Source organism: Pristiophorus japonicus, chromosome 18 (assembly GCF_044704955.1).
Source record: "Pristiophorus japonicus isolate sPriJap1 chromosome 18, sPriJap1.hap1, whole genome shotgun sequence".
Lineage (NCBI taxonomy): Eukaryota > Metazoa > Chordata > Chondrichthyes > Pristiophoridae > Pristiophorus > Pristiophorus japonicus.
In genome coordinates, this window is record NC_091994.1 from 68,574,463 (window position 1) to 68,596,452 (window position 21,990).

The following is a 21,990-nucleotide window of genomic DNA, read 5'->3' on the forward strand; positions in this document are numbered from 1 at the left end:
ATTTCAATTAATTTTAGTTATGTGAGGTGTGTTTTTTATTTTTTATTATGGTGTTTAGTGTGTTTGTTTTTTTTTTCCCATTAACAGCAATGAGAACTGGTAGATACGGAGTTCCCGTTGCTATTAATGGGAAAGCTGTGGAATACTGTACCTGATTGGCTGAGCAGTCACACGTGACTGCACCGTCTCCGTAGGAACCTGGAGGACGGGAGCGCACTCCGCTGCACGGGAAGAGAAGGCCCTCCCACCGGAATCCCGCGCTCCTCTCGGACCACCAGGTACTTGCGTAAAGATGTTTCAGGTCAGAGGCAATTGCCCGCGGGAAGCCTCCGACCGCAATGTCTGGGCCAATGTCGATTACTCACGCTGTTTGTCAGAATAGCCCCTCCATCTGCAAAAACCGTGGGAGGGACACATGCAGGCTGATTCTTTCCAAAACTCCACTGATTAAAGCTAGGTTCCCTACACACCTGGACAGCGATATCCCACCAATTCTGCAGTGGAACTTGATTGGTCGGGGGGCAGGTAATAGTCTGAGTTCCGTCATGTCCCTGCCTGTTATTATGGCCCTCCAATTTTTCATCGAAAGTAACAGTGACTTAAATACGGTGTATTGCAATGGTATTAAAATGAGAAATACAACATCCAATGTAAATGCTGGACACCAGGTTACCTTCACTCCCTCCACCACCGGTGCACCCTGGCTGTAGTGTGTACCGTCTACAAGATGCACTGCAGCAACTCGCCAAGGCTTCTTCGGCAGCACCTTCCAAACCCGCGACCTAGATAGACAAGGGCAGGTGCATGGGAACACCATCATTTACAGGTTCCCCTCCAAGTCACACACCATCCTGACTTGGAAGTTTATCCCCGTTCCTTCATCGTCGCTGGGTCAAAATCCTGGAACTCCCTCCCTAACAGCTCTGTGGGAGCACCTTCACATCCCAGGAAAGAATTTTTAAAAACTTGATTCAGCCCTGGTTTCCAGCTCAAAGGAAAGGGAATATTTAAAATTAAAAGTCCTTAAAGCTTGCCTAAAAATTGTAGGACATGTCACTGCACAGGCTTCGGCATTCATTTTAAACATTAAAAGGCAAGATTTCCTAAGCCAACCCATTCCAGGTGGCCTCCTCGGTTGAAGTTCCAGCTGCAGGTTTGTGCACTCAAGGACAAGGACATCATTCAATCTGCACAGTGAGAAGTCTCCCAGCAAGTCACCCTGCTGACTGCCACCTGAATGCAAGTGATGGAGGTGCTTGTTGCTATCAGTTGGAAGGCAAAGGTAAGTGTAGGACTCAATTTTGCACACATTTCTTCGGGGGTCCCATCATAAACCTAAGTTGTGAATTTTGGCACCTTGGCCCACAATCCTTTGCACACACTTGTTTACTGTACCAAAGCTGGATTTTCATATGGGTACAAGTGACACCTGAGGATAAGGGGTAAGTCATTTAGGATCGAGATGAGGAGAAACTTCTTCACTCAGAGAGTTGTTAACCTGTGGAATTCCCTACCACAGAGAGTTGTTGATGCCAGTTCATTGAATATATTCAAGAGGGAGTTAAATATGGCCCTTACGGCTAAAGGGATCAAGGGGTATGGAGAGAAAGCAGGAAAGGGGTAATGAGGTGAATGATCAGCCATGATCTTATTAAATGGTGGTGCAGACTCGCAGGGCCAAATAGCCTGCTCCTGCACCTATTTCTTATGTTCTTATAAAAGTATCATGGCTGGTTCCTGGATAACAGCTAGTGCTCTGCATAACTTTCTGCTCATGAGGCGGTTGGGCAGGTGTGAGGAGTCCTTCTGTCTGTTTTGGTGGCAGTACTGCGCCCTGTCCAGCTGACACCTCCTCTCCACAGGAGGAGTGATGAGGAGATTTCCCCTCTCAAAGGTGACACTTGCCCCCTTGTGTCATCATCATAGACAGTCCCTTGAAATCGAGGACAACTTGCTTCCACTCTAAAAGTGAGTTCTCAGATGACTGAACAGTCCAATATGGGAATTACAGTCTGTCACAGGTGGTACAGACAGTCGTTGGAGGAAAGGGTGGGTGGGGAGCCTGGTTTGCTGCACGCTCCTTCTGCTGCCTGTGCTTGGTTTCTGCATGCTCTCGGCGATGAGACTCGAGGTGCTCAGCGCCCTCCCGAATGCACTTCCTCCACTTACTTGGCCAGGGACTCCCAGGTGCCGGTGGGGATGGTGCACTTTTTCAAGGAGACTTTGAGGGTGTCCTTGAAACGTTTTCTCTGCCCACCTGCGGCTCGCTTGCCGTGTAGGAGATCTGAGTAAAGCGCTTGCCTTGAGAGTCTTGCGTCGGCCATGCGAACAATATGGCCCGCCCAGCAAAGCTGGTCGAGTGTGGTCAGTGCTTCGGTGCTGGGGATGTTAGCCTGGACGAGGACGCTAATGTTGGTGCGTCTGTCCTCCCAGGGGATTTGCAGGTTCTTGCGGAGACATCGTTTGTGGTATTTCTAAAACGATTTGAGATGTCTACTCTACATGGTCCACGTCTCTGAGCCATACAGGAGGGCGGGTATTACTACAGCCCTGTAGACCATGACCCCCTTGTGTGTGGATGATGCAGCACCTGTCCCCCAAGGTAGCCTGGGTGGATCTGCCAGCATGGAAGCTTCTCTCTGTGGAAACCTGCACTTCCACCGGCAGAGCGGTCTCTGTTGAAGATGTTGTTTGCACGTTATCGTGCAACCGATGTTAGAGCTGTGTGAAGTGGGGATAGCAATGACAAGCCTCCATGATGTGGAGAGGTTGACAGCTGCGGTCCCTGGGTAGTGATTAGCCTGGACGAATGGCTGCACTTGCCATTACTGCATTTGTTGCTCTCTCATGAATTACTTTTCCTCATCGCAATTCCACTGTGCCAGAGAGGGTATGGATTGGACAATCAGCCACCGGCCTCACATGACCAATTTGCAGCACCACTTTCTTTTCGTTAGATGATTTGGAGATAAAAACTGGAAGGTTCAGACTAATATTAAAGAAAGAATGTGCATTTATATACATCGCCTTTCCTGCCCTCTGGCTCTTCACATGAGGGTGACAAAATGGCCTCCTAAATTTCCAATATGGTGGCCAGGAAAAACATGCTTATTGCAACTTGGAAATGTGCTCGTCGCCATGTTGGTGTAGACAGAAAAAAGGCATCATGGACCAGCATCTGGTGTTAGGCCTCTGGCATGTGCTAATAAGGGGCTAAAGGCCTGTTTGAGGATCCCTGTGCAAAATTAGACTGCACAGAGGCAACCGGGCTGACACTGAATCCATTCAGGAAAACCAGGTCAACTTGCGGCCTAAACACAGCAGGCCACCACCAAAAAGGTAAGCTTGTCCAATAAACCAACCAGAATGTTGAGCCAGAAGAAGTATGAGTGCTCCTCCCGACGCCACGTTAAATCCACTGGGTGCTGTCTGCCATCGCTCATCCCCATTCACTCACCACCGGCCCAAACATTACCCCCCCCCCCACCCCCAACAATCCCCACCCCTGTCCCCATCATTCCCAAACCCGTCACAATCGCCCCTCCATCCCCAACGCCCCTCCGTCCCCATCGCCCCTCTGTCCCCATCGCCCCTCCATCCCCATCGCCCCTCTGTCCCCATCACCCCTCCGTGTCCCCATCACCCCTCCGTCCCCATCGCCCCTCCGTCCCCATCACCCCCCCGTCCCAATCGCCCCTCTGTCCCAATCGCCCCTCTGTCCCCATCGCCCCTCTGACCCCATCACCCCCCGTCCCAATCGCCCCTCTGGCCCCCTCGCCCCTCGGTCCCAATCGCCCCTCCGTCCCAATCGCCCCTCCGTCCGCATCCCCCTCCGTCCCCATCGCCCCTCCATCCCCATCGCCCCTCTGTCCCCATCAACCCTCCGTCCCACCGCCCCTCCGTCCCCATCGCCCCTCCGTCCCCATTGCCCCTCCGTCCCCATCGCCCTTCTGTCCCCATCACCCCTCCGTCCCCATCGCCCCTCCGTCCCCATCAGCCCCCGTCCCAATCGCCCCTCTGTCCAAATCGCCCCTCTGTCCCCAACGCCCCTCTGTCCCCATCAGCCCCCATCCCAATCGCCCCCCTGTCCCAATCACCCCTCTGTCCCCATCGCCCCTCTGTCCCCATCAGCCCCCGTCCCAATCGCCCTTCTGTCCCCATCACCCCTCCGTCCCCATTGCCCCTCTGTCCCCATCAGCCCCCGTCCCAATCGCCCCCCTGTCCCAATCACCCCTCTGTCCCCATCACCCCCCCGTCCCCATCACCCCTCCGTCCCCATCACCCCTCTGTCCCCATCACCCCTCCTTCTCTCCATCCCCCTCGCCCTCCGTCCCAATCATCCATCTGGCCCCATTGCCCCTCTGTCCCCATCGCCCCCTCGACCCCATCGCCCCCCATCCCCTCATCCCCCCCCCCGTTCCCATCGCTCCTCCCTCCCCATCACCCCTGTGTCCTCCTTGCCCTTCTGTCCCCATCGCCCACCGTCCCCACCATCCCTCCCTCATGGGGGGTGGGGGGGGGCGGTGATTAATGATATGATAACATGTGATATATAGGCCTGGATATTAATCCCCCCTCCACCGCCCCCCCCCCACCCCATGATGGGTGGGAAAGGTTAAACTGTAAAAATACACGAAACACAACCCTAACACACTGCGCACGCGCCCATTGTCATTTTTACAGATTAAAATATCGGGGTGTTCAACCTTCCACCCTATCACAGACCTTCCCTTTTGTTCTTTCCTCCCCTCCCTCTCAGTGCTCCTTAAGAATCTGTTCATTTCGAACATTCGCCAGTTCTGATGAAGGATCATTGACCTGAAACGTTAACTCTGTTTCTCTCTCCACAGATGCTGCCTGACCCGCTGAGATTTCCAGCATTTTCTGTTTTTATTTCAGATTCCAGCAGCCGCAGTATTTTGCTTTAGTATTTAGCCAGTGCTGGACTGCTGTTACCAATAGATGAGGGAATGTTTGGGGACTTGAGGGTGGGTGATGCTCCAGGGCCCAGTGGCCTGCAGCAACATCGGAGGGCGGGGTGGGGGGAAGAGAATCTCGGGGGCCAGCTCCCCGGAGGGTGAGTGCGTGCCTGAGTGATGCGCAGCACTCTGATGAGGACCCTGAGCTGGAGGTTGTCGCAAGACAATGGTTGCGGATGCACAGCGATCTGTTGGGTGCATTGACAGGCATGCCCGAGAGTCTCGATACGGTTGCTGTGAGGATGGAGGAGTCCGCCTCCTGCAACCTTTGCACTTACATCACAGCAGCCCATGCTTGATAGATACCAACAGATGTTGAAAGCCACAAGTGACCATGGGGTGATCAGATCATCCCTCAACCTTCTACCCTCAAGGGACTACAACCCACATTTATCTCATAATCCAACCCTTTAAGCCTCAGTATAATTTTGGTAAATCTGCGCTGTACCCACTTCAATGCCAATATATCCTTTCTGAGGTGCCCAGAACTGAACACAATAGAAATATAGAAACACAGAAATATACAGCGCAGAAGGAGGCCATTTTGGCCCATCGTATCCGCGCCAGCTGACAAAGAGCCGCACAGCCCTCGGTCAGCAGTCTTGAAGGTTACATATAAACCCATGAACAATGAACAATGACAGAAAGGTAAAGAGCACCCGGCCCAACCAGTCCGCCTCACACAACTGCAACACCCCTTACACTAAAAAAACTACACTCCACCCCAATCGGAGCCATGTGATCTCCTGGGAGAGGCACAAACCAGATAAAAACCCAGGCCAATTTAAGGAGAAAAAATCTGGGAAAATTCCTCTCCGACCCATCTAGGTGATCAAAACTAGTCCAGGAGATCACCCAGGCTGTATTCGATTCCCTGCAGTACTTACCATCATATCTGCACCGGCCAACAAAAGGTCATCCAGTCTAATCCCAATTACCAGCTCTCGGTCTGCAACCCTGCAGGTTGTTGCACTTTAAGTGCCCATCCAACCATCTCTTAAAAGTGGTGAGGGTTTCTGCATCCAACACTCTTCCATGCAGTGAATTCCAGATCCCCACAACCCGTGCATAACGAAGCCCCCTCCCCCCATTATCTTAGTACAACGGAAGCAAAACTTGTCCCCTTTATATTCCAATCCTTTTGCGATGAAGGCCAACATTCCATGAGCCTGTTTGATTACTTTTTGTACCTGTGCACTAGCTTTTAGTGATTTGTGTACATGGACACTTAAATCCCTCTGCTCCTCTGTGGTTTCTAGTTTCTCACCATTAAGAAAGTATTCCGACCTGTCATTCTGGGATACAAACTGGATGACTTCACACTTCCTCACATTGACTTCGATCGCACACAGATTTACCTACTCACTTAATCTGTCTGTGTCTCTTTGTATCTTTCTGCTCTCATCCGCACAAGTAACTATGCATCCTAACTTCTGCAGCTTTGGATATACAACCCTCTTTTCCTTTCTTCCAAGTCATTAATATATATGGTGAAAAGCTGAGACCACAGTACAGATCCCTGGGGAACACACTTGTCACGTCTCACCAATCAGAGAACGTTTCTGTTGTGTATGCTTGCCTGTTTACTGTGTGATGTCTGTAACACTGTTATGCAACACTGAATGTACCCTTACACTGTACACACCTTGCCTGTACACCAGAGGGTGCTGTTGCTGGAGATCCAGGGGTTGCCAGCACACGGCAGGCAACCCAGTATAAAAGGGAACTCACAGCTTGTTGTCGTCACTCAGGAGCTTCAAATAAAGGACTACAGGCTGACACAGTTTAAGTATCATACTCTGCCTCGTGGAGTCATTACTAAAGGTGCCTACATACACAATAACTGGTGACGGGAATACGAGGTCACGAACTACACGCTCAACATGTCTAACCTCAGCAACTTTCAACAATTTACATAGGGGGAAGATTGGGACGCTTTTGTGGAAAGATTGGAACACTTCTTTATAGCCAACGACCTGGATGGGGACACACCGGCCACACTACCGAACAAACGCAGGGCCATCCTGCTTAGCAGTTGTGGACCCACCATCTATGGTCTCGTCAGGGACTTACTAGCCACGGGGAAGACAACCACCAAGAGCTATGAGAAACTTATAACAATCATACAGGAACAACTAAAACCGAAAGAAAGGACCCTCACAGCCAGGCACCGATTCTACACTTACCAGCGACCTGAGGGCCAAGAAATTGCCAAGTATGCTGCACACTTAAGAAGACTAGCTGCACCGTGTGATTTTGGCGACCACCTTAATGAAGCACTAAGGGACGTATTTGTCATTGGAATTGGCCACAAAGGCCTCCTACACAAATTGCTCTCGGCTGACATCACGGTCACCCTGCAGAAAGCAATTCAAGTGAGCCAGGCCTACATGGTTTCGGCCAGCGACTCCAGGCGAATACTGACTCAGGACTCTAAACCGATGAGTGTAGTGCACCACATGGATACTTCTAAAGGCAAAAATGCTGCCCCGATTCCTGCAACCCTGAGTCCGCCATATGGGGCAAACCGGATGGCCCCGTGCTGGCGCTGTGGAGGAAACCACAGGGCCCACCAGTGCCGCTACAAAGACTATGCATGCAAAGGCTGTAAAGAGAAAGGGCACCTTCAGAGAATGTACAGAAAAGGCTGTACTCACTGTGTCTCTGGTGAGTTGGCTGATCACCGGGTCTCCGACACAGATGGAGATGAAGCTGCTCAAACCCTGGGAGAGGAGTATGGAATCTTGACCTGCTCCACCGGAAGTTCTCTGTGGATGATGGAAGTGGACATCGATGGGGTCCCAGTCTCCATGGAGATCGACACAGGGGCGAGCCAGTCTGTGATGAGCCAAATGGCCTTTGAAAAAATTTGGATGAATCCTGCCACTCGACCAAAACTGTCTCCTATCCAGGCAAAGCTGCTCACCTATACCAAAGGTAAAATCCAAATCGTTGGCAGTGTAGACGTCCAGGTCTCCCAGGGCGGCATGTTGAACAAACACCCACTGTGAATTGTAGCCGGTGACGGTCCCACGCTGCTGGGCAGGAATTGGATGAACCGGGTCCACATCAGGCGAAGTGGCCCTGTGGAAGAAAAGACCACCACAGCCCTCATGCAGGAAATCCAGGAAATGGCTGCAGCACCAGCAGCACAAGGAGAAACACTTGTAATCAAAATGGCCACCACCATGCCACCAGTGAGCATGGAGGAGCATCACATGACATCGTGCGGCCAATCGTATTTGAAGGCTCCCTTAAAGGAGACCGGTAACCAAAGAAATTTAAAGGGGAAGTTTCAACTATTTGAGTACATGGACTTTAAAGCTAAAGATGGGATTAAAGGGTGCAAGTATGAAAATGTATGCAATGTAACAATGAATTGTGATGCTGGTTTAACTAATCTGACTAATGATATGAATGCAGGTGTCAGTAAGATTACGAACAAGTTTATTATGCTTAATAGTAATGATAGAGATTGTGAAATGCCTAAAGTAACCATGTCTGTTGAAACCAGGACACCCAAAAGTGATGCAAATGCTAGAATGTATAATGCAGGCTCGACTATGTGTGATTAGAGCCAAGGTGTCATGTATACCGGTAGGACACTGCCAAAGGACTGCAGCTAAATGTACTGAACAGCTTTTGAATGTACTGTACAAATTTTTATATGAATAAAGTATATTTTGAAATAAAAAAAACTGCCAAAGGACATTGGGTCCTACAGGGACCATGCTGATGCCATTGGAATCTCCCTGTGGGAGACCCCCAGGTCCAGCAGACTACCTGACCATGTAGCCTGGACCTTTGGAACGAATGTGATGTCCCTTGCAGGACACACACACATGCAGTGGGAGCAGACCCACTGCAGGGACAGTGGTCAATGGGCAGCCCAGCCACCACCAATGGCAACCTGCACCAGACCAGCCCTGGCCACCAAGGCCAACACCAGGAGCATGAGGCCAATAACCTCCAGCTTCCCTGGCAAACCCTGGGATGACCTGACCCTCATCCCAATTGGTGGACAAGAAGCCCACCCAGTCTTGTGGCCCTGCCCACCACCCCACAACTACCCACATCACAGTGTATACACACCACCCACTGCTGCCGTGGCTACCTCCCCGAGGTATCCCACAACAGTGACACCCACATGGTCTGTGTCTGAGGGAGGGGAAACGTACGAGGCCAGTCTCAAGCACAGGGGTCACACCTGGCAACCACACAACCCTCACCACAACCTCCCATAGCCCACCACTGATCACCTCCCCTGGTCATGACAATACAGATATGAAAAATGCTCAAGGGGTAGTATTGTCGTGTGTGCATGCCTGTTTACTGTGTAATGTCTGTAACACTGTTATGCAACACTGAATGTACCCTTACACTGTACACACCTTACCTGTACACCAGTGGGTGCTGCTATTGGAGACCTAAGGGTTGCCTGCACATGGCAGGTAACCCAGTATAAAAGGGAACTCACAGCTTGTTGTCATCACTCAGGAACTGCAAATAAAGGACTACACGTCTACACAGTTTAGGTATCATACCCTGCCTCGTGGAGTCATTACTAAAGGTGCCTACATACACTACAGTTTCCTTTATCCCTACTCTCTGTCTCCTACCTCCCAAACAATATGTGAACAGGAGCTAGAGCTGCTTAGCACGTAAGCCCCAGGTGAAATTTCCAACTTTGGCACTGAAGAGGATTGTAAGAGAAGCACAGATCTGTAAGTGGGAAATACCCTGCCAGCATTTACATTAATGCTTAAATTTGATGATTTACTTTTCAGAATTAGATACTTTATGCTATTTTTAGTTGTGTGCTCGACTGAGGCCGGAATCTGACCAGTCCTGTGAGTGTGGGCCCGCTGTCAAAATGGCTGAGATTGACAGATCCTGTTCCGAACCCGCCTCCTTCTCAGTTTCAAAAGTGTCAGGCCTGGCTGCGGTTCTCAGACCCGACACCAAGTGGCGGGCCAGCCAATTAACATCATCAAGTGGTACTTTGAAGGTATTTAAAAATAACTTCACCATTTTTCCAAGTTTATTACAAAGGTTCACATCGCTTGGGGAACATGTTGGGTTCTCACTGACTCTCTATTGCTGTGACTAGTTGACAGCTGCAGAAGTGGTATAAACGCTACCATTTCCCAGCTGTTCACTTTCCAATCTCAGAAGCTGAAATCTTCAGGATTTGGAAGAGACTTTTGAGCTGTATGCAGTTTGGAAGTGTTTGCAGTGAACTTTCTATCCACTGTCACCTCCTTGGACAAACCTCTCTCATCATTGACAGATCGCTTCTGTCATCTCAACTTCAGCTGCCATCTATTCCAGCAGCATCAGGCCCTTGAAAAAATCTCACCTTGGTCCTCAGAATCCCACCACAATCATCCCCAACACCAGCATCACCAGGCACACCAGCAGCACCACCAACAACACAAAACTTCTTCACAATCACCTGATTCTAGACAGGACACAGGGCATCAGCACTTGACCACATTGCTGCCCAGGATATCAGAGATAGCCTCACCATGGCTTTACTTCACTTGACGCTATGCACCCTGGCTGCCACATGATGCGCCAGGTTAGCACCACCCCACACCAACACCATAAAGCATCCCTGCAATACCCAAACCATTCCTTTCACACTCATCACCATTGCGGGAGGTACCATTATGTCTCACCATTCACTTCAATTCATTAAGCCACTTCCAAAGGTTCGCACAAATCTGTCCAAGAACACAAAATGGTGAAAATAAAGATTTCAATGTTTGATAACACATTAGCAGAAACGCTACATGAACATTGGCTAAAAGACCCAAGTGCCTACCCTTGTGTGTTTTTAGTTGGTATGATTGGACAAGGATGAGTGTGGGTGTGAGGGATGGCTAATGAGATGGGGATGTGATAATGTAGATAGAGAGAGAGAGATGGGTGGAGGTGCAAGGTAAGTTGGTGTGAGTAAGGATGTGCAGGAGTAGGGTAGGGAAGGCAGAGTGATGGGGATGGGGACGCGATGAGTGGCACAGCAGGATGAGGTTGAGTGTGGCTTTGCAGTAACATTTCGTGATCTACTGAGAGTATTGAAAGGTTTGTGCCACAGCACCCAAGTCCTCCTGACGACATCCCTGCTTGTGTCCTCCTGTGCAATGTGCAAACAGGCTGCATTGGTGTCCTAGGGAGGTCTCTTCTGCCCCGTTGGAAGGGAAGGGAACCTCCCTGTGTGCTGTGACTCTCTCCATAAGCATATGGAGGGAGTCATGGGAGAGCCTGGGTGCAAACTGGCACCTTTGTGCAGTGTTTGCTGACCTCAATGCTGCAGAACACTGACAGCACAACTGTCAAAATGAATTAGGACATGGTCCCTTTAAGGAAACCGGCTGATGACGTTTCATCAAATGACATCATCAGACCCGCGTCTTTTAATTGACCGGGAACCTCACAGGGCGGGGCTTAACAAGCCCCGTCAAGGGAAGATTCTTCATACAGAGCGAGCTGGAGCCAGGAGCGTGGTTGCTATCTGCCAGTGACCCCAGCCCCAGACTCAGCATGGCTGGCTAGATCACGGACTGAGTATGGAAGGAAGTTGAGTTATGTTGTGGCTATTGTTGGCTTCAGGTTCCGAACTTTGAAAATAATTTGATTCGATGGGTTTCTGCGGGTTCCTTACTTGTTATTTGTAATGGCGGCTTTGCTGACCTTTCAGATATTTGGGCAAATCAGTATGGTTACGTGAACCACAGCACCACAGACCTATCGAACCAATCCAGTTATTTAAGCCATTCAGGAAAGTGTAAGGGATTATTTTTCATGTTACTAATATGTAACCCTTTGAGCATGATGTACACATTAAATGTGCCCCAAGAAAAATAAAACAGATGCAAAAATATTAAAGGAGGAAAGAAAGAAACAATTCAATACTTGCATTTATATAGCACCTTTCACGACCTTAGGATGTCCCAAAGCACTTTTATCACCAATTAAGTACTTTTGAAGTGTTGTAGAAAACGCAGCAGCAAATTTGCACAGCAATCACCCACAAACAGCAATGTGATAATGACCCCGATAATCTGTTTTTGTTATGTTGATTGTGGGATAAATATTGGCCAGGACACCGGGGATAACTCCCCTGCTCTTCTTTGAAATAGTGCCATGGGATTTTTTACATCCACCTGAGGGATCAGAGAGGATCTCAGTTTAATGTTTCATCCAAAAGACGGATATGAGTGAGTAGCTGAGCTTCAGTTTGTCTTGCTACCAAATACAGATACTATGAATAAAATAGTATTGCCAACAATCTGAAAAGGTTGTAGTATGCATTGACAACGTTCAACCCATGTAACATGATCTATCTTAGTTCTTATTAAATTTCTGGGGGTAGAAATTGTGATGCATTTCCATTCCTTCATAGAATAAACTGGTAGATCTGACTTGGAAATCTCTATTTTCCTTTGTATTCTTGCTCCCAGAAGAAATTCTGCTTGGTCTTGAACAAAGGATTAATAGTCGTCAAGCATATTTTTTAGCTGATAGTGTTGTGCATGGACCAAGGCTCAGACTGGCAATAAGAAAGGAGTTAAAATCTAGCACCACACTCTAAAGGTCTTGCTCCCATGTCTGCTCATGTATTCTTGTTCACTAATCTCACAATTCAAGGAAAAACATGAGCCTAAAATACAATTGTTCTGCCAATTGCAATGAGATTTGCTATGCATTTGCTGGGAACCAAATTAAATTGATACTCCCTCAGAATCTTAACAAGGCAAAAGAGAAGGTTTTCTATTCAGTTAAATTCCAGGTGAGAAAGGTTGTTTTATGAGTCACCTAGCAACCAAGGAACACTTTCAAGCTAAAAATCAAGCTTTACTGCAATAGAAAAACAAACTGATAAAGTATCATTTGGAGGATACATTTTCCAATAATGTGCTGGATAATTTTTGCTTGCTTTCACTGTTTAGTTGTTCCCAAAAGGACAATATTGCAGTTTAATCCAGTACAAGATGTAATTTGGAACCAAAATGGAATTCGGATGGAAGGACAGAAAATATCCTGAAGTATAAAATATGTTGTCAATAGTTCAATGGAATTTTCCACACAAACAGGCCAAATGGCTAAACTATCATGATTGGGAAATCTGGAGGAAGGGCCAAAGATTTACTGTAAGTAGGTTCTCCCACGCACAAGCACAATTGTTTCCAGGACATGGTTTAAAACTTTTATTTCTGGCATCCTAAACTTCCTCATGGGGTTGGAAAGGCACAAACCAAGAGAAACATTGCTTCACTGACCGGTAAGGGCAGTCTGAACTGCACAGACACAGAGGCCAGAGGTAAATTACAAACTTCTCCTGTAACATGATTGGCTGAATCTTCCTCTAATATCATTGGCTGAACTCGTCCTTTACCATGATTGGACGACTCTCCTTCTAACATGATTGGCCGAATCGTCCTCTAATATCATTGGCTGACCCTTCCCCTAATACCAATGTTAGACCCTTCCTCTGACGCCAATGGTAGATTCTTCCTCTGACCACCAAAGGTGGACTATTCCCCTAATACCAATGGTAGACTCTTTCTCCAATATCAATCTCTTAATCTAACAACAATGGTAAAGCATTTTAAAGAAAACATTTTGGCAAGGAAAATCAAGGAAAATTAAAAGATGTTTTATAAATACATTAGGAGCAAGAGGATAACTAAAGAAAGAGTAGGGCCTATTAGAGACCATAAAGGTAATCTATATGTGGAGGCAGAAGATGTGGGAATGGTTCTTAATGAATACTTTGCATCTGTTTTCACAAAAGAGAGGGGCAATGGAGACATTGCAATCAGGGAGGAGGAGTGTGAAATAGTAGATGAAATAAACATAGTGAGAGAGGAAGTATTAAAGGGTTTAGCAGCTTTGAAAGTGGATAAATCCCCAGGCCCGGATGAAATGTACCCAGGCTGTTAAGAGAAGCAAAAGAGGAAATAGCAGAGGCTCTGACCATCATTTTTCAATCTTCTCTGGCTATAGATGTGGTGCTGCAGGACTGAGGGATTGCTATCATTTAAAAAGGGAGAAAGGGATAGAACAAGTAATTACAGGCCAGTCAGACTAACCTCGGTGGTGTGACAATTATTCGAAAAAATTCTGATGGACAGGATAAATCTTCATTTAGAAAGATACGGATTCATCAAGGACAGTCAGCATGGATTTGTTAAAGGAAGGTCGTGTCTGACTAACTTGATTGAATTTTTTGACGATGCAACCAGGAGGGTTGATGAGGGTAGTGTGTTTGACATAGTGTATATAGATTTTATTTTAACCAGTGGGAACCTGTTCAATCTTCACCACCTCCAGGCTAGATCCAAGGTCGTCCCATCCTCTGTCATCAAACTACAGTATGCGGACTACGCTTGTGTCTACCTACAATCAGAGGCTGAACTCCAAGCCATCAGCAACACCTTTACCGAGGCATACAAAAGCATGGGCCTTACACTAAACATCTGTAAAACAAAGGACGTCCACCAACCTGACCCCGCCACACAGCACTGCCCCCCAGTCATCAAGATCCACAGTGCGGCCTTGGACAACATGGACCATTTTCTATACCTCAGGAGCCGACTATCAGCAAGGGCAGACATCGAACTCGAGGTCCAACACCACCTCCAGTGTGCCAGTGCAGCCTTCGGTCACCTGAGGATGAGAGTGTTTGGAGACCAGGACCTCAAATCTGACACCATGCTTATAGTCTACAGGGCAGTGGTGATACCCGCTGTCCTATATGGTTCAGAGACGTTGACCATATACAGCAGACATCTCAAAGCGCTGAAGAAGTACCACCAGCACTACCTCCGCAAGATCCTGCAAATCCCCTGGGAGGACAGATGCACCAATGTCAGTGTTCTCGCTCAGGCCAACATCCCCTGTATCGAAGCACTGACCACGCTTGCCCAGCTCCATTGGGTGGGCCACATAGTCCGCATGCCCGACACGAAACTCCCAAAGCAAGTGCTCTACTCGGAGCTCCTACACGGCAAGCGAGCCCCAGGTGGGCAGAGGAAACGTTTCAAGGACACCCTCAAAGCCTTCTTAATAAAGTGCAATATTCCCACCGGCAGCTGGGAGTCCCTGGCCAAAGACCGCCCAAAGTCGAGGAAGAGCATCCAGGAGGGCGCTGAGCAACTCGAGTCTCGTCGCTGAGAGCAAGCTGAAGCTAAGCGCAGGCAGCGGAAGTAGTGTGCAGCAAACCAGACTCCCCACCCACCCTTTCTAAAACCACTGTGACAGAGACTGTAATTCCTGCATAGGACAGTACAGCCACCTGAGAACTCATTTTTAGAGTGGAAGCAAGTCTTCCTTGATTTTGAGGGACTGCCTATGATGATGATGATAAGGATTTTAGCAAGACTTTTGATAAGGTCCCACATGGCAGACTGGTCACGAAAGTAAAAGCCCATGGGATCCAGGGCAAAGTGGCAAGTTGGATCCAAAAGTGTCCCAGAGACAGGAAACAAAGGGTAATGGTTGATGGTTCTTTTTGTGACAGGAAGGCTGTTTCCAGTTGGGTTCCGCAGGGCTCAGTACTGGGTCCCTTGCTTTTTGCGGTACAACAATGATTTAGACACAAATGTGCGGGGTATGATTAAGAAGTTTGCAGATGACACCAAAATTGGCTGTGTGGTTGATGATGATGAAGATGCAGGAAAATATCAATATACTGGTCAGGTGGGCAGAACAGTGGCAAATGGAAGTCAATAAGGAGAAGTGTGAAATAATGCATCTGGGGAGGACTAACAAGGCAAGGGAATACACATTAATTAGTGAGACACAAAGAAGGATAGAGGAACAAAGGTACCTTGGAGTGCATGTCCACAGATCCCTGAAGATGGTAGGCCAGGTAGATAAGATGGTTATGAAGGCATGCGGAATACTTGCCTTTATTAGCCAAATCATAGAATACAAGAGCAGGAAGGTTATGCTTGAACTGTATAAAACACTAGTTAGGCCACAACTCGAGTACTGCATGCAGTTCTTGTTGTGCGAGGTCCCCTGGGGAAGAGTGACCATAATATGATAGAATTCTTTATTAAGGTGGAGAGTGACACAGTTAATTCAGAGACTAGGGTCCTGACCTTAAGGAAAGGTAACTTTGATGGTTTGAAGCGTGAAGGGGCTAGAATAGACAGGCAAATGATACTTAAAGGGTTGACAGTGGATAGGCAATGGCAGACATTTAAAGATCACATGGATGAACTTCAACAATTGGACATCCCTGTCTGGAGTAAAAATAAAACGGGGAAGGTGGTTCAACCGTGGCTAACAAGGGAAATTAGGAATAGTGTTAAATCCAAGGTTGGTGCATATAAATTGGCCAGAAAAAGCAACAAACCTGAGAACTGGGACAAATTTAGAATTCAGCAGAGGAGGAATAAGGGTCTAATTAGGAGGGGGAAAATAGAGTATGAGAGGAAGCTTGCAGGGAACATAAAAACTGATTGCAAAAGCTTCTATAGCTATGTGAAGAGAAAAAGGTTAGTGAAGATAAACGTAGGTCCCTTGCAGTCAGAATCAGGTGAATTTATAATGGGGAACAAAGAAATGGCAGACCAATTGAACAAATACTTTGGTTCTGTCTTCACGAACGAAGACATAAATAACCTTCCGGAAATACTCGGGGTCCGAGGGTCTAGCAAGAAGGAGGAGCTGAAGGGAATCGTTATTAGTCAGGAAATTGTGTTAGGGAAATTGATGGGATTGAAGACCAATCCATCCCCAGGGCCTGATAGGCTGTATCCCAGAGTAATTAAGGAAGTGGTCCTAGAAATAGTGGATGCATTGGTGATCATTTTCCAACATTCTATTGACTCTGGATCAGTTTCTATGGACTGGAGGGTAGCTAATGTAACAACACTTTTTAAAAAAGGAGGGAGAGAGAAAACAGGGAATTATAGACTGGTTAGCCTGACATCGGTGGTGGGGAAAATGTTGGAATCAATTAGCAAAGACGAAATAGCAGAGCATTTGGAAAGCAGTGACAGGATCGGTCCAAGTCAGCATGGATTTATGAAAGGGAAATTATGCTTGACAACTCTTCTAGAATTTTTTGAGGATGTAACTAGTAGAGTGGACAAGGGAGAACCAGTGGATGTGGTGTATTTGGACTTTCAAAAGTCTTTTGACAAGGTCCCACACAAGAGATTAGTGTGCAAAATTAATGCACATGGTATTGGGAGTAATGCATTGACGTGGTTAGAGAACTGGTTGGCAGACAGGAAGCAGAGAGTTGGAATAAGTGGGTCTTTTTCAGAACGGCAGGCAGTGATTAGTGGGGTGCCGCAGGGTTCAGTGCTGGCACCCCAGCAATTTACAATATACATCAATGACTTAGATGAAGGAATTGAATGTAATATCTCCAAGTTTGCAGATGACACTAAGCTGGGTGATGGTGTGAGCTGCGAGGAGGATGCTAAGAGGCTGCAGGGTGACTTGGACAGGTTAGGTGAGTGGGCAAATGCATGGCAGATGCAGTATAATGTGAATAAATGTGAGGTTATCCACTTTGGTGGCAAAAACAGGAAGACGGAATATTATCTGAATGGTGACAGATTAGGAAAAGGGGAGGTGCAACGAGACCTGGGTGCCGTGGTACATCAGTCATTGAAACTTGGCAAGCAGGTACAGCAAGCGGTGAAGAAGGCAAATGGCATGCTGGCCTTCATAGCTAAGGGATTTGAGTATAGGAGCAGGGAGGTCTTACTGCAGTTGTACAGGGCCTTGGTAAGGCTACACCTGGAATATTGTGTTCAGTTCTGGTTTCCTAATCTGAGGAAGGACTTTCTTAATATTGAGGGAGTACAGCGAAGGTTCCCCAGACTGATTCCCGGGATGACAGGACTGACATATGAGGAGAGATTGGATTGACTGGGCTTGTATTCACTGGAGTTTAGAAGAATGAAAGGGGATCTCATAGAAGCATATAAAATTCTGACGTGATTGGACAAGTTAGAGGGAGGAAGAATGTTCCCGATGGTGGGGAAGTCCAGAACCAGGGGTCACAGTCTAAGGATAAGTGGTAAGCCATTTAGGATCGAGATGAGGAGAAACTTCTTCACTCAGAGAGTTGTTAACCTGCGGAGTTCTCTACCGCAGAAAGTTGTTGAGGCCAGTTCATTAGATATATTCAAAAGGGAGTTAGATATGCCGTTACGCTAAAGGGATCAAGGGATAAGGAGCGAAAACAGGAAAGGGGCACTGCGGTTGAATGATCAGCCATGATCTTATTGAATGGTGGTGCAGGCTCAAGGAGCCGAATGGCCTACTGCTGCACCTAATTTCTATGTTTCTATGTTTCTATGGTCACCACATTACAGGAAAGATATGATTGCATTAGAGAGGGTACAGATGAGATTCACGAGGATGTTGCCTGGACTGGAGAATTTTTGTCATGAGGAAAGATTGGATAAGCTGGGTTTGTTTTCTTTGGAACAGAGGAGGCTGGCGGGAATCTTTTTGAGGTGTACAAAATAATGAGGGGCCAAGATAGAGTGGGTAGTGCTGTGTATCTGTAAAGCATGCACTCCCATGTTCCACCACCAGGGAGCGCATGCCCTGAAGTCCCAAGAGATCCCAGCACTCGATATAAGCCGGCCCCTAAGGCCTGTTCCTCACTCTGGAGTGTCTTAATAAAGACTGAGGTCACTGTTACTTTAATCTCCCTGTGTGCAGTCTCATCTGTGTTAGGAACACAATAACTGCCGACGAGTATACGAATCCAACGCAAAGATGCAGCAAACTGTGGGCATCCTGGAGAAGTTCTCGGAGGGTGAGGACTGGGAAACCTATGTCGAACGGCTAGACCAGTACTTTGGAGCCAACGAGCTGGACGGAGAAATGAAGCGCTGCAAAAAGGAAAGCGGTCCTTCTCACATTCTGCGGGGCACCGACCGACAGCCTCATGAAGAATCTTCTGGCTCCAGTGAAACCCACAGATAAGTCATATGAGGAGCTGTGTACACTGGTTCGGGAACATCTTAACCCGAGGGAGAGCGTGCTGATGGTGAGGTATCGGTCCTACACGTGCCAGCGATCTGAAGGTCAGGAAGTGGCGAGCTACGTCGCCGAGCTAAGGCAACTTGCAGGACAATGTGAGTTTGATGGCTACCTGGAGCAGATGCTCAGAGCCATTTTTGTACTGGGCATTGGCCACGAGACCATCCTACAAAAAATTTTGACTGCAGAGACACCGACCCTCAGTAAGGCCATTGCGATAGCACAGGCTTTTATGTCCACCAGTGATAACACCAAAATAAATCTCTCACCACACAAGTGCTAGCAATGTTCATAAATTAACTGGAACTGTGTTTATGAGCAGAAATGTACAGGGCAGAAACTACGAGTCTGCAACTGTCAGCAGGCCTCAGGTGACCCAGATGACACAGAGTCTGCAACAAAGGATGAATGCAAGGCAATTCACACCTTGTTGGCGTTGTGAAGGATTCCATTCAGTCTATTCATGCCACTTCAAAAGGTGTGTTTGCAAGAGCTCTGGAACAATGGGGCATCTCCAAAGAGCTTGCAGACGAGCTGCAAGTTCTGCAAAACCTGCTAACCACCACGTGGCAGAGGAAGATCAGTCCATGGTGGATCAAAGCAATTTCAAACCTCAGAGAGAGGAGGCAGATGCTGAAGTACATGGGGTGCACACATTTTCAACGAAATGTCCACCTATAATGCTAAACGTAAAATTGAATGGCCTACCTGTAGCCATGGAACTGGACACTGGCGCTAGCCAATCCATCATGATTAAAAAGATGTTTGAGAGACTGTGGTGCAACAAGGCACTCAGACCAGCCCTGAGCCCCATCCACACGAAACTGAGAATGTACACCAAAGAGCTCATCACTGTCCTGGGCAGCGCCATGGTAAAGGTCACCTACGAGGGCACGGTGCATGAACTGCCACTCTGGATTGTCATGGGTGATGGCCCCACACTGCTTAGAAACATAGAAACATAGAAAATAGGTGCAGGAGTAGGCCATTCGGCCCTTCGAGCCTGCACCGCCATTTAATATGATCATGGCTGATCATTCACCTCAGTACCCCTTTCCCGCTTTCTCTCCATACCCTTTGATCCCTTTAGCCATAAGGGCCACATCTAACTCCCTCTTGAATATATCCAATGAACTGGCATCAACGACTCTCTGCGGCAGGGAATTCCACAGGTTAACAACTCTCTGAGTGAAGAAGTTTCTCCTCATCTCAGTCCTAAATGGCCTACCCCTTATCCTAAGACTGTGTCCCCTGGTTCTGGACTTCCCCAACATCGGGAACATTCTTCCCGCATCTAATCTGTCCCATCCCATCAGAATCTTAAACGTTTCTATGAGATCTCCTCTCATCCTTCTAAACTCCAGTGTATAAAGGCCCAGTTGATCCAGTCTCTCCTCATATGTCAATCCAACCATCCCTGGAATCAGTCTGGTGAACCTTCGCTGCACTCCCTCAATAGCAAGAATGTCCTTCCTCAGATTAGGAGACCAAAACTGAATACAATATTCTAGTTGAGGCCTCACCAAGGCCCTGTACAATTCTAGTAATACCTTCCTGGAAGGAGCTGGCTGGGCAAAATCCGCTGGAACTGGGATGACATCCGAGCGCCATTACATGTTGATGAGGCCTCATGTACCCAGGTTCTTAACAAATTTCCTTCCCTTTTTGAGCCAGGCATTGGAAACTTTTCCAGGGCGAAGGTGCAGATCCACTTGGTCCCAGAGGCATGACCCATTCACCACAAGGCGCGAGCGGTACCTCACATGATGAGGGAGAGAGTGGAAATCGAGCTGGACAGGCTGCAATGCGAGGGCATCATCTCCCCAGTGGAATTCAGTGAGTGGGCCAGCCCGATTGTTCCAGTACTCAAAAGTGATGGCACGGTCAGGATTTGCGGCGATTATAAAGTAACTATTAATCGTTTCTCGCTACAGGACCAATACCCGCTACCTAAGGCAGATGATCTATTTGCGACTCTGGCAGGAGGCAAGACGTTCACCAAGCTCGACCTGACTTCGTGACGCAGGAGCTGGAGGAGTCTTCAAAGGGCCTCACCTGCATCAACACGCACAAAGGACTGTTCATTTACAACAGATGCCCATTTGGAATTCGGTCGGCTGCAGCAATCTTCTCGAGAAACACGGAGAGCTTACTCAAGTTGGTACCACGCATGGTGGTTTTTCATGACAACAGAAGTGGAGTTTTTGGGGACAAAGGTTGCGGCGGACGGCATTTGGTCCACAGACGCCAAGACAGAGGCTATCAGGAACACACTCAGGCCACAGAACGTCACGGAGCTGCAGTCGTTCCTGGCACTCCTCAACTATTTTGGTAACTTCCTACCGGGGTTAAGCACCCTCTTAGAGCCCCTACATGTGCAATTGCGTAAAGGTGAGAACTGGGTTTGGGAAAAAAACCAAGTAATTGTTTTTGAGAAAGCCAGAAACATTTTATGCACCAACAAGCTGATTGTATTGTGTAACCCATGTAAAAAACTTGTGCTATCATGTGATGCATCGTCGTACGGAGTCGGGTGTGTATTACAACAAGCTAACTTTGCGGGGAAGTTGCAACCTGTCGCCTATGCCTCCAAGAGCTTGTCTAAGGCCGAGAGGACCTACAGCTTGATTGAGAAAGAGGCATTAGCATGTGTGTTCGGGGTAAAGAAAATGCATCAGTACGTGCTGGCCTCAAATTTGAGCTGGAAACCAATCACAAGACCCTTATATCCCTGGTCGCTGAAAACAAGGGGATAAATACTAATGTCTCAGCCCACTTATAAAGGTGGGCACTCGTGCTATCAGCATATAAATATACCATCCGCCACAGGCCAGGTACCGAGAACTGTGCGGATGCTCTCAGTCGGCTACCATTGCCCACCACGGGGGTGGAAATGGCACAGCCTGCAAACTTGTTGATGATGGCACAGCCCGCAGACTTGTTGATGGTCATGGAAGCATTTGAAAATGACAAATCACCT